Source organism: Tympanuchus pallidicinctus, unplaced genomic scaffold (genome assembly GCF_026119805.1).
Source record: "Tympanuchus pallidicinctus isolate F22 unplaced genomic scaffold, pur_lepc_1.0 scaffold3, whole genome shotgun sequence".
Classification (NCBI taxonomy): Eukaryota; Metazoa; Chordata; class Aves; order Galliformes; family Phasianidae; genus Tympanuchus; species Tympanuchus pallidicinctus.
Genome location: NW_026294747.1, coordinates 68539710 through 68551690, shown reverse-complemented (window position 1 = coordinate 68551690; position 11981 = coordinate 68539710). Strand labels below are relative to the sequence as shown.

The 11981-nt window shown below is 38.9% G+C and overlaps 1 long non-coding RNA gene across 1 annotated transcript; it reads left to right on the top strand.

Moving 5' to 3' along the window:
* Positions 1–254: 254 nt before the first annotated feature.
* On the top strand, positions 255–7036 carry LOC128086594 (uncharacterized). Its single transcript, XR_008209427.1, has 3 exons — positions 255–353; positions 679–760; positions 6519–7036. It is a non-coding gene; the product is annotated as an uncharacterized LOC128086594 (long non-coding RNA).
* Positions 7037–11981: the final 4945 nt, after the last annotated feature.

Here is an 11981-nt window from a genome sequence, read left to right as displayed (position 1 = left end):
CAAAACCCACATTTTAAGGAGATAATGGTTTATTTTTCTCTAGAGTATTCTCCAGGCCATATTCACGATGCTGTACATGCACAGATCTTGTCTTCCTGCCAGCCTTAAGAAAAAAGCTTCTTCTGCACATTCCCCAACCTGTTTTACATGTTTCATTATAATTCAGATCTTTAACTCAGTGCATTCCTTGCTTGTCAAACATTTACCCAAATTTGAGAGGGAAGAAGTTGTCTGCTCTGCATTGTGAGCAGCTGCACTGCTCTATTTCTACTGTGTCTTCACCAGCTTGTAACGGCTTCTTATGAGGAAGACTGAAATCAGGATAAAACTTTTATTAACACCAATGATGTACAGTAATGAGTTCATATGCTTCTTAAAAGTAATATGCATGGCATTTAGGCCAGCACCTCTCACAGCCAGTGCATTTTCCGTGCCCTGCCCTTCCTGAAGGATCTAACATTGTATCACACCCCTTTCATGGAAATCTGTGGGATAAGAAGGCTGTTGTATTGCTAATGAGCGGTAAAGCTCAACAATAACTTGGGCCGGACGTAAACACCCACAAGGCGCCCGGCCCTGCGTGTAACACTCTTGGCTGCGCGGGAAAACCGCTGAGTTGCGCGGCTATAAAAGGCTCTGAGCGCGCGCAATGGAGTCCTTTGTTCTGCACCTGCGAAGGATTCCACGCCTGTGTCGCCATGCCCGCAAGGCAGCTTGGTGCCCTCTTGCAGCAGAAATCATTATCAAGTTCATCTAAAAGGTAAATTATTTGTCGCTATACATGAAGCGGAGTTCTGATTTCTCCACGCTGGATGACTTTATTCTGCCTTTGCCGGTGTGACAGAAAGTCCTCAAAGCAAATGGCAGATTTAATTTCTCCTTTGGTTACTTGACTTTCCAAGCCACTTCCATTTCTGTGGGATTTTGCAGTGGGTATTTGAGAAACAAATCTGATTGCGCAGATTTTGTAGATAAAATGCGATGGTCTAGAATATCTCTGTCAATCTGAACAGTCTTATTTATGTCTAATTCTTAAGAAAGATCCTTAAACTTGAAGAACCTCACCGAAAAATACTGCTCCCACCTGCTCCTGCAGGCTCCGTGCTGGGCGCTGCAGAATGGCAGCTTCCTATGGCGGGGCTCTGGGCTGTGAGGCGGCCTGCAGGGCAGCTGTGGGGCACCGAGGGCAGCTCAGCCCAAGCATCAAGCACTTACCTGAGGATGGGACAGGAATGGGCTCTGTTATCAGACCATCAGTTATCAGACCATCAGTTATCAGACCATCAGTTATCAGACCATCAGTTATCAGACCATCAGTTATCAGGGCTGTCCGCAGACCAGGCTGCAGCAGCCCAACCATCAGCGTGAGGATGCCCTCAGGGCCATGACAGCCTGGTTTCAAAGGATTTAGTAAGGATTATTCTTGAACAATGTCATGATAAATTTCCTTAATATCAATTATTCGTTAAGAACCACTCACAGTATTCAAGGCCCATTCTTCTTGCCTGCTAATCATTCATTATGCACAGAGTTCCCATGCATGTTTGCTTGATGAAAGTTTCCATCAAAAAGCAACAAGCTCGGGAACTTTTTCTCAGCAGAGGTCTGTCTATGGACATTAGTGCATGGCTATTCCTAAACAAATCTATCAAATGTCTCATCTGCTAAGTACTTCAGTGAGTCAAGGCATAAATCGTCACAGTAAATAAATCCATTCAGATAAATCCAAATCTGCCTGCTCAGACAGTTTTTACACAAAGCCTGTATTTGTCCAGTGTCTTGCAGTCTCTCATTTCACTTGGCATGCATGCACCATTTGTAGAGCAGGTAATCTAATTACTTCTTCAAGAGCCTCAAAGTTTGTCCAGTGAGTTTCAAACAAAGCTTAGTTTTATGATTGTATCGTATCTCAGCATTAATAAGATTACTGTGAGTTCAAACATTAAAGGAAGAAAAAGTATAATTAATTTTTCAAAATTATTTAATTAGATGCCTGAGGAAAACATTTGGATTATTAATCTCATTCAATATGTCAAACTGATGCATCCTCATAAATAAAAGTCCAAATGAAACATTCCAGTCTGCAGGGCCACCAGTGATATCTGAAGATGACAGGTCCATGCAGTGCCAGCTGAATTGCTGCTGGCTTGATACAGAGCTGTTTAATATTAATCCACATCTCAGTGAATTGGCATTGAACTAGTTTAAGTTACAAGGAAGTACGTTAGAAACCAAACCACGTATAACATTTACCATTCTGTGCTGACAGGATAGTCTTATTTTTTTTTTTCAAAGACCTTGACTAAGCAAATCACTCTTTTGCCTGCTTCTCTGGCAAAACATTTATATTCAGTTAAGAATCCCATACAGATGAAGCATGTCTCTGAAATGCAGTTTGACCAGTCATCACTTGCTTCTCATGAGATTTAAATGGACTTTGGATCAAGTCCCAGACTGCAATGGTATAGTTCCATACAACCCTCTCTTAACTGATCCTGAAATTTTATTTTATTTTAGAAGCACTACATTATTCAACAGAATGAAGGGAGGGCATACAACACTTCACAAGGTTAAGTGTTAGTGTGTTAATTACGTCCTGGTGCTGTGATGTAGTGTTAAAAATATTGTCTTCTATTCATTATGTTTTCTACTTCTTTGTGATTGTGATATGATGCTAACAACAGTACTAAAGAAATGTGTGAAGGGCTCTCTGGGCAGAAAAATTCAGTGCGTATTTCACTCAAGCTGGAATTTTTAAGCAGGCAGTCAGCTCATAGCTATAATACATACTTGTGTATGCTAGTGCACAGTTTACATAAGCAAATAGCCACTTGCATAATTGACATGACTCGAGGTCAAAGATGTTTGAAAATGTCACCTCAGGGGAGCCCAAAATGGAAAAAGAATCAGAGAGTTTCAGAGTGACATCTAGAACTTTTTGCTAGCAATAAATGCGCTATCATGTTCCTACCACAATTCAACAAATGTGAGAGTTATTTCCTCTGTTGCTCCTCGTAAGGGATATATTGCTAACACAATACTGAATACACATGAAACAAACCAAGCCATTTCACACACAGCAGTCATTTAGCTGTCTGTTTTTAAGCTTGGTAAGAAATGCAACCCACACACTTACACTGCTGAACTAAATTGATTTTATTTGTCTGCTCATCTCACTGCTTTTATGTTTGAGGTTTTTGACAGCAGAAATGAAGTGTGCCATTTAGTGTCTGTGGCAGTGTAGCACTGACCTATATATATAAGAAGCTCATTTCCTCCAAGTTTTGTTTAATTGCCCATTTGAAAATGTTTGGTGTATTGTTGGTAAGGGCTTATGTGTATGTAAAAGTAAAATAAGTTTTGTTACTTTTATATTATTAACTATATTTTATGAGCTGCTATGAAAATAATGCTTCCTGTTTTATGATGTTGATCCACTACTTCAGAGGCGGATGCTGGTGGTACAGAGTTAGAGGTTGAACCTTCCCACTAATATTGCATTACACTTTGTGGCCATGTGACAGATGGCAATACAAGGGCAATGGTCATGGAAATGCATCTGAAGCAGAGATATGGTAATGAATTCCTCCATGCAGAAAACGTTGCACACAGTGACGTTCATCGATACTTGCTGAACATTTATGGAGACTAAAGAGTGGATGTGAGCACAGTGAGGTGGTGGGTGGTGCGTTTCAGCAGTGATAAGAGCTGCCTTAGGTCACCTCTACTCAAGCAGATTGTTACAAGCACACCATGCTGGCTCTTGTTCATCACTGGTGAAAATGCATAGCTAGCAGTGGTGACTGTGCTGAAAAAAACTGTTTGGTAGCTGAGAATTTGCAATATTAAATATAGTGTTATTGTGATATTTGTATCAGTTGTAGTTTCCATTGAAATAATTAGGAGGGATTACTTTCAGAGCAATCTTCATGGATGCATCCCCTAGAGAATTCCTCTTCATTCAGTGCAGCCCAGACAAGTCAAAAAGTTGGACACCCATACCTTAATCTAAATTACAGACTGGGATGAGAATCACCTTCTGAGCAATTGCTTTCAAAGAGCCAACTAGAGACAGGTAGAATTGCCTTTTCTCACTCTCTACAAGGGAATTTTATCATTTCATTTTTCAAGGCTAAAGGCTAATAAATAAAATAAGATGGAGATCACTATCTTAGAAGTTACAGGGGCTCCAGTTCCCACTACTGCTCATTTTTCATTCTAAACACAGCTGACTAGGTGGTCGATTGTCACCATGTCCCAAGGTCCTTTGAGAGGTTATTCATCAATAAGGAGCATTGGTTCATGATTCTGTCTTTCCATTTCAGTCTACTGGCTCAGCTTTGCTAGGAAGACAGAAAAGTTGCCTGAATATGTAGTCTGGGTTAACTTATAAGCAAGAGACTGACAATGTTTATGTATGATTGAATTGTCTAAATAATGAAAACAAGTATTATACAAAATATGTCCATAACATGCATGGCTGCTGCTCCTTTTGTAGTTGGCCAGGGACATGAATGACCAGAATATTACGACTAGTACTGTTTCTTTTTTGCTGTCCTCATGAAAACAGATGGACCCATCTTTTTTCTCATGAAATACAGATCTTCAAAGAAATTCTACGTTTATCAGTGGACTGCTCCATTATGTACTTCTACTAGGTTCTTCTACACTGAGGACCAACATGTTCTTAAGCAATGACATATTCAGTTGGATAGAACAGCCAGTGATTGGAACAAGTCACTGGGCTTAGAGTAGATACTGACTTGACACGTTCTCTTCTAGAAACCTTTGACTATGGAGGGTTCAAAGCATAGGAAGAGGTCAGGGGTACCTATCCAAAAGGAGTGAGATGACCAAGAGGTGCTGCCTAATGATCTGAGGTTTGCTGTAGACCAGAGGAGTGATAAAATATTTTTTCTCCAATTTGTCCAAAATAGTCCTATCCTGGAAGTATGGGACCAGAATGTGCAGTGGCAACAGCTGTAAGATGAAGGCCATGGGAGTTCCTTTGATTGTCTGTCATAAGGATTTTCTTTCCAAAGATCTTTTATCTCTTACTGACTCTCAAGTTATCTAGGCAGCGGTCAGCTTTTTAAATTGTTGTTTCACCATGTTATTTTCAGAGTTTGTTTGTCTGCTGGTTAACTGTAAAAAATTTTATGCTTCTTAATATCCTGAAAATAACAATTGAGTTTGGTCACTACCAGGCAAGTCATATCTGCTGGTAAGGAGCTGTGGTTTCTCAGCAGCTCTTTTTTATCAAGCCCTTTGTCAAGAAACCCAGCACAGTGACCCTGGAGAAACCTAAATATTTAACACACGCCAATTAACAGATGTCATCTTTCCAGATACAAAGGTACACTGGTGACAGGAAGAGACTTTAGAGAAGAGGGCAGCTAAGATGTACACCACGCTGCAAAAAAAATCAGATGGAATGTTAAACTTGAAACATAACAAAAATGATTTTGTTTCAGTGAACTCCAACCTGTGTGCATGGTGTGCTGAACCAATCCAACCAACCCCCAGCCCCTCTGTTTCTCACGGGACAGTGAACAACCAACTCGTACCCTCTACTTCACACTTAGCAAGGAGGTTGTAGCACGTAAGCTGCAATGATGGTATATAAAGTCTGTTTCCCTTTCAGGTCATGCAAATATCTCAGCACCAAAGTAGAGTAACAGTATGACAAAATTAATTACAATGAACAGCTACAGAAGCACCAGCCTTCAACTCCTAATGCAGAAAGCTGTTCTGGTTATATGGATGTGTGTATATATACCTACATATATAAACATACGTGTATCAACAATATACACGCTGCAGTTCACAGCAGAAAACACAACCTACAACAGATGATTTCTGAGTTTCCTTCTGTTTAGTAAAATATTTATTCAAATAAGTAGTAAGGGCTTTTTTTTTTCACGATTTATTCAAATTAAAAGCAAGTTACAGGATAATCTCAATTAATAGAAATACTCATAAAATAATGCAGCATATTTAATAGCTGGAAAAGAACTGTGACTAATAAATAATTGTCTATAAGTGACGGACTACATTAGGAGATTTTGCATTGGACTTTTACAAAGAAAACAAGAAGAATAAGCAAAGAAATTATAGGAAAGGTAAATGGAATACAGCTCACAAATCAAGAATATTTTCTGCAGTAATCAGTGATAAATGTTTCTTCAGAAATATCTGTCTCTGAAGGATGGAAAAACATCTAATGAAATATATGCTGCTGTGCTAGTGAAAATTAACCAGTGAAATAATTCATCCAGAAGAGAATATGCTGTATACAAAGACAAATCAGCATACAGATACATCAACACTACAATACTGGAATTAATATGAATATACAAGGAAAGAAAGAGAAATTCTCAGTGACATCCAAGCTGAAAAAAAAGTGTCAGGAATATCAGGAATTTCTAGAGAGTCCTGCTTGTCATCTGTTTGTCTCAATTTGCCCTAATTTGACTGTTTGTTTTTTTTTTTGTTTTGTTTTGTTTTGTTTTGAAAAGATCATAGAATCCTGGCATCATGGAAGAGAGCCCCAGCCAGCTGTAAGAAACCTCAAAAAGTCAACTGGCTTAAAACATTCATTCTCAGATATCAGCTACATCAACCATTACTTCAGCACTTCTGTGACATGAAGACTGAAGGACATCTGATAAATCTCGCTAAAACACTGTTTTAAGCATATCACCTCATCTGTACTAAAGATTTTCCATTAACAGAGGCTCACAAAGTAATTTGACAACATGTTTAGCAGCTAGAAACTTTTTATTAGGAAACGGTCAGGAACTTTCCGGCTACTAGTCTCCTGATTAACTATTTTCTGCTGTAATGGAAGTAGAAGTTTACACTCAAAAATGACTGTTTACCATTAAATTACATGTAGGGACTCCACTTTACAGATCATTTATTCTACATTCTGAGTTTTTATAGAAATACCATGTGGCAAATGCAGTTGAGGAGATGAAAAACACTTGTTAAATCGTGCTATATTTCTATTCCATAATATTTCCTAGGGCATAGTTATACTTACTTTTTAACATCTTATGAGGAGAGGGGAAAAAAGAGAACAAGTGATATATTCTTACATGTCTCTCCACTTAATTACTTTCACTGACATTTACATGGCAACACTTTTCACATATTTCAGTTTCCTAAATAGAGGACCGTTTGATAAAATTGCTTAAATAATCATTAGATCATTATTACCATTCAAAGAAAAAGCAGTTAAAATGTCACTGCACTGCATCGCCCATAAATAAAGCACTCAGAAATGGAGAACAGTTTTATGAGGGCCAGGCGGCATTTTGCGTTAGTCTGCTTTTCTTACAAAGACGTAGAAAAGGTCTGCAGCCCTGATGCAGCCCGAGAGCCTCATCTTTTATAGCAATATGTTCTGTTTCACTGCCATGGCTTGACTACTCCCTAACCTAAACTAAACTAGTGTCAGTGCCTTTTAATGACTCTTCTCTATTTGATATACTTTATGGTTTGCTCTTGGAGGTAGCAAACATAGCATATATCTCCCAGAGCAGTTGAAGTAATGCAACACTTCCCAGACTGCCTTCCAGAGCACGTGATGAAGAGCATACAGCTCTGTAGCCATAATCTGGGAAATGCTTTGTCTTTTTCTTGCTTTTCTGAGTTTTGAGGATTTCCATTCAGTCAGAGCTCACCAACTCACCCAGCACGATCTTCTCTTTACCAAAAGTGCTCCATGCATTTGCTCTCTATGTTTATGTAAAAGTTACATTTACAACTCACATCGATTACCAAGTTAGTAGATTGAAAAGTTACACCTCTAGCTAACATTCACTGTCATTTCAAGTAATGTCAAACTCTAATTTCTGTATTGTGCTCTTTATTTGTCTGCCATGTACTTATTTGCAAAGATGGTACAGGAAATAATACTCATTTGAGGAGAAGATTGCTTCCAATATTCTGCATGGTTGGTGATAGAAAGCAAAGGGAAAATCATGTGTTTGCATTTTGCACATCAGAGAGCACAAAGACACTTGTACATTACCAATGAGGGCAGAGGGAATTTCCATGCTCTGTCTGCAGTCACTCCAGCCATGTTGCCAGCTGCTCCTTGACACAAGGTCTGTGCTGGAGTTACTTTTCTTCTGGGTCAAATTTGCTCTCAGTAGCTGTGTCAAATTCAGCGGTGAGCTTTTCCTTGCACCCCTCAGTGCAAAAGCCCCAGCCCAGTCTGATATGCGGCCCACTCAAAAGCATCCTTCAGAGTGCCCTGAGTCTCAGGGCATTGGGTCTGAGCCTGAGTGCATTTTTGCATGGTATTAGTGAGAATCATACATGAAGCTGGAATTTAAACGAGCTTTTAAACCTTACTTAGAATCAATGGTGTAAATATACAGGAGGAAGAGAAGCACAGAGTGAGTAAATCTGAACACAATGTCAAAAAGATTCATTCTGTTTGGAACGAAACAGCGGTAAAGAAATCTTTTCCAGAGGTGGACTTATCTTCATTTCCCTGAAAATACTTGCTTTTTTCTTTTTGCCCTTCATCTACTGGGGTGATAATTACTTGGGATGGGTTTTCAGTAATTGAGAACTGGTTTTTTTTTGATAGTGCTCCTTCCTCTTGAATGTCACCACATCGATCCTAACAGCACACTCCGATGTCACTCAGGACAACTGGCTCAGTGAGAGATGGCGGTTCTGCTTAGTAGCAAATCTTCCATTTCCTTTGTTATCCAGACAGTTTCTTTCCACTGTGGCCAAGGACTGTGTGTTCAGTCATGAACACACAGAGCAGGCCTGCAGGAAGGGGAAGATGCATAATTTATGCTGCAGGCCAGCACAGTGTCTCACACACTTTAAAACAAGCACTTCCTATTTCATAACTGCAGCCAATTCTACAGCTGGAGAATTCTTCTGTCCCACTGCACATAAACCTCCTTTGCATATTTCAAAGTCTCAGTTTTACAACAGAATCTCTTTACATGAAGGGAAATGAAAATTTCCTTCTTGCTATCAATAACCTCAAGCTAAATGTCCTTCTTGGCAGGCAGAATAAGTGTTAGCCCAGAAAAGGAAGGACATATCTCGTGCTCCAGATACATATTCTAATAATCAGAGAGAATCTGCCCTCATCTTGAACAGCAATTATTGTTTGGGAGGACACTGTGTTTAAATTTCCTTGCTGCTTTGCTCTACCAGTGCCGTGTCAGCCCCAGCTGCCCAGAGATGTGAACCTGATCCCCCAGCAGACTATTAGAAAACAGTCAGGTATTAAATGGAGAGATGCTGCATTTCTGTCTGTCTTTGCAAAACTACAGTACCTGAAAGACACTTAGGGCAGAAAATAAATCAGGATTAAAGAGTCGCCAATGAGGCTGGTCCTTTTTCCTCAGCAGGAGCCAAATAACAGTGCTGATCCAAACTGATGCCATGGAAGGTTCATTCAGACTGGAACAGTAAGAAGACAAAGAAAAAACAGGATAACTATTTTATTAATCATTTCTGATAGAAATATATTAAGCAGTTCTGGCAGTGGATCCATTTGTGAAAGATTTCCCTTCTCCTTGTGAGAATTGTGATAGCAATAAATAACGGCATTTTGAAATAATTTCATTTTCAATGCAAGTCATTCTGCTTTTCATTCCCTGTATACACTTTAATTTATGTAATGGATTTGTTGCTGTAGCACAGATATTTTGTTTTGGGCATTTCACTTAATGCTCTAAACAAATGAGAAACAGTTTAGAGGAGAAAAATAAAATAACAATATTCTTAAAATTCCTCAAAGCCTTAGAAAAAATTGGAAAAATTATCTCTACGTATTGTGGAACAGAGCAGTGTCACAGAAACATGATGATAGTCTTCATATGTAAGCAAGGATTGTTGCAGAGCAAAATAATTCACAGTTTTCCATTTCCACCAGTGTAAAACCAGATGGAATCAACTTCATCTGTAGGCAGAGGAGATTGGGTTAGGAAAGCATATGTGCTGTAGGAGCTGTTAAATCCTGGAGCAGATCACCAAGGGAGATGAAAGAATTCCCAACAAGTGTACATACATTCAGAAGTATGCTTTGGATTATGCATTACGTGTGCATGTTTTAGATACACATCTGCTAAGGTATGCTGATCTCACAGAAGCAGAATGGGGCAATGGAATATCTCGCCATTCCTGTTGCTTCTTTCCATAATTTATTTGAATTTGTAGCGGAGAATCTCAGAACAGAATCCTCAGCAGGAAACATGCTGCACAAACCATAAGAAAACCTCCAGGGAAGATCACTAATTTTCACACTCTACCAGTATCAATATCTAAATAGATGTTGAAAAATAAGCTTGCTATTCTTTCAAGTAAGTTTACATAAAGGCATGATAAGTTTGTCTATTCTGCACCTCCCTGTAAATAATATTTAATGTTAATATTTATTAATATTTAACAAAAACTCATCCTGTGGGCTCCTGTGAATTTAGTGCCAATGGAAGAATTGAGAAGGACAGCTTGCTTTTCCTAAGCTGATGAAACTCACCTGACTCACCTCTTGGTTTCCCAGCTGAAGACGACAGTTTGGACAGCAGTGGTCATGTTGCAGAGTAGAAATGCACACTCTGGTGATGCTTTGCCTCTAAATTTTCCAAAGTCATCTCAGAATGTTCAAATTCATCAAAATATATGCAAATTTTTCCACTAGTTTCAGCAGAACCATGGTTTCCCTCACTTGTTGTGTTGGTTCCCTTTCAGAATGGAGGAGGTTTAGCTGTGAACTGTCTTTTCCTGCAATTTCAGCTGTGGAACACAACCTTGCTTTAAACTAATCAGGTCACCTGAAACTCCAGAGTCTGCAAAATCTTATCTGACCAGACATGGCAGTTGATAAATACTTTCATTGCTTCAGAAAAAGAATACTGGGCTTTTATGCCATACCATCACATTGTTCTGAACATAGACAAGCTGCCAAGGCAGTGGCAGTACTTGAAAAGATTAACCCTTTTTCTGAGACTCCTATGATGCCATGAGGTGCTAAGAAGGCAGATTCACACTTCCAGAATTGTTAGGGAGTGTTTTACCAACTCATTTTCACGTTTAAGTTTTCCACGATCTGTACCCATCCTAGCCATAACTTCTTCTGCACTGTTTGAGCTCTTGACTTCTGCCTTAACAGACACGCCTACATACAGTGATAAAAAGCTTAATCACTCTAACTTTCCTTTCCCATTACTTACCATCATGTGTTAAGATCTTCACCACAGTTAGGCCATGAAGAGACATGTTCAAGAGTCTGGCATGCGTTGAATCTCCACTTCAGTTGCTACAGACAATTTAACAAGAGTTATATAGATGGTTCTCCATGTGCTATTTGTGAATTACTGTTTTAACAATCAGAGGTACGGACATTGTTTATGAGGTGTGAGGTGCTATTTTTACAATACAATAAATCTTAAAAGGTCAGCTTGGCAAAAGGGTGCCTGGATGATGGAAATCATAAAAACTAATATATGAAATGAAGTAGAGCAAATTTAGGTGAAAATGTAAACAGCACTTTGACAGATAAAAACAACTATCTGGGACTGTAGCAGATATTCCAGTGGTAGAACAAAGCAGCAGGAACAGAGCCAAGTTAATAGGAATACATTGCTGCTGCTGCTGGTTAGAGCAACAAATTTAAGAAACAGTAACAAAAGTGTTGAAAATAGCCACATTTTGAAAAGAGCCAGATACAGTGGAATACTCCAGAAACTATTTTTAATTTAAAAAAACGATTCCTGCACTTTTGAATTGTAATTAACAACAACAACAAAAAAAATTCTAAATAAGTATCTTAGTATCCTACAGGACATATTTGAAGCATGAGGTCACCTGGTTCTTAATCAAAAGCTGAGATGAGCAGAAAAAATACAAACCCACACAACAAAATGTAAGCTGGCTTTTCCATCCCTTGGCTGTAACAAGAAAAAAATATAATCAGAAAGAGCAAAAAATACTGAAAT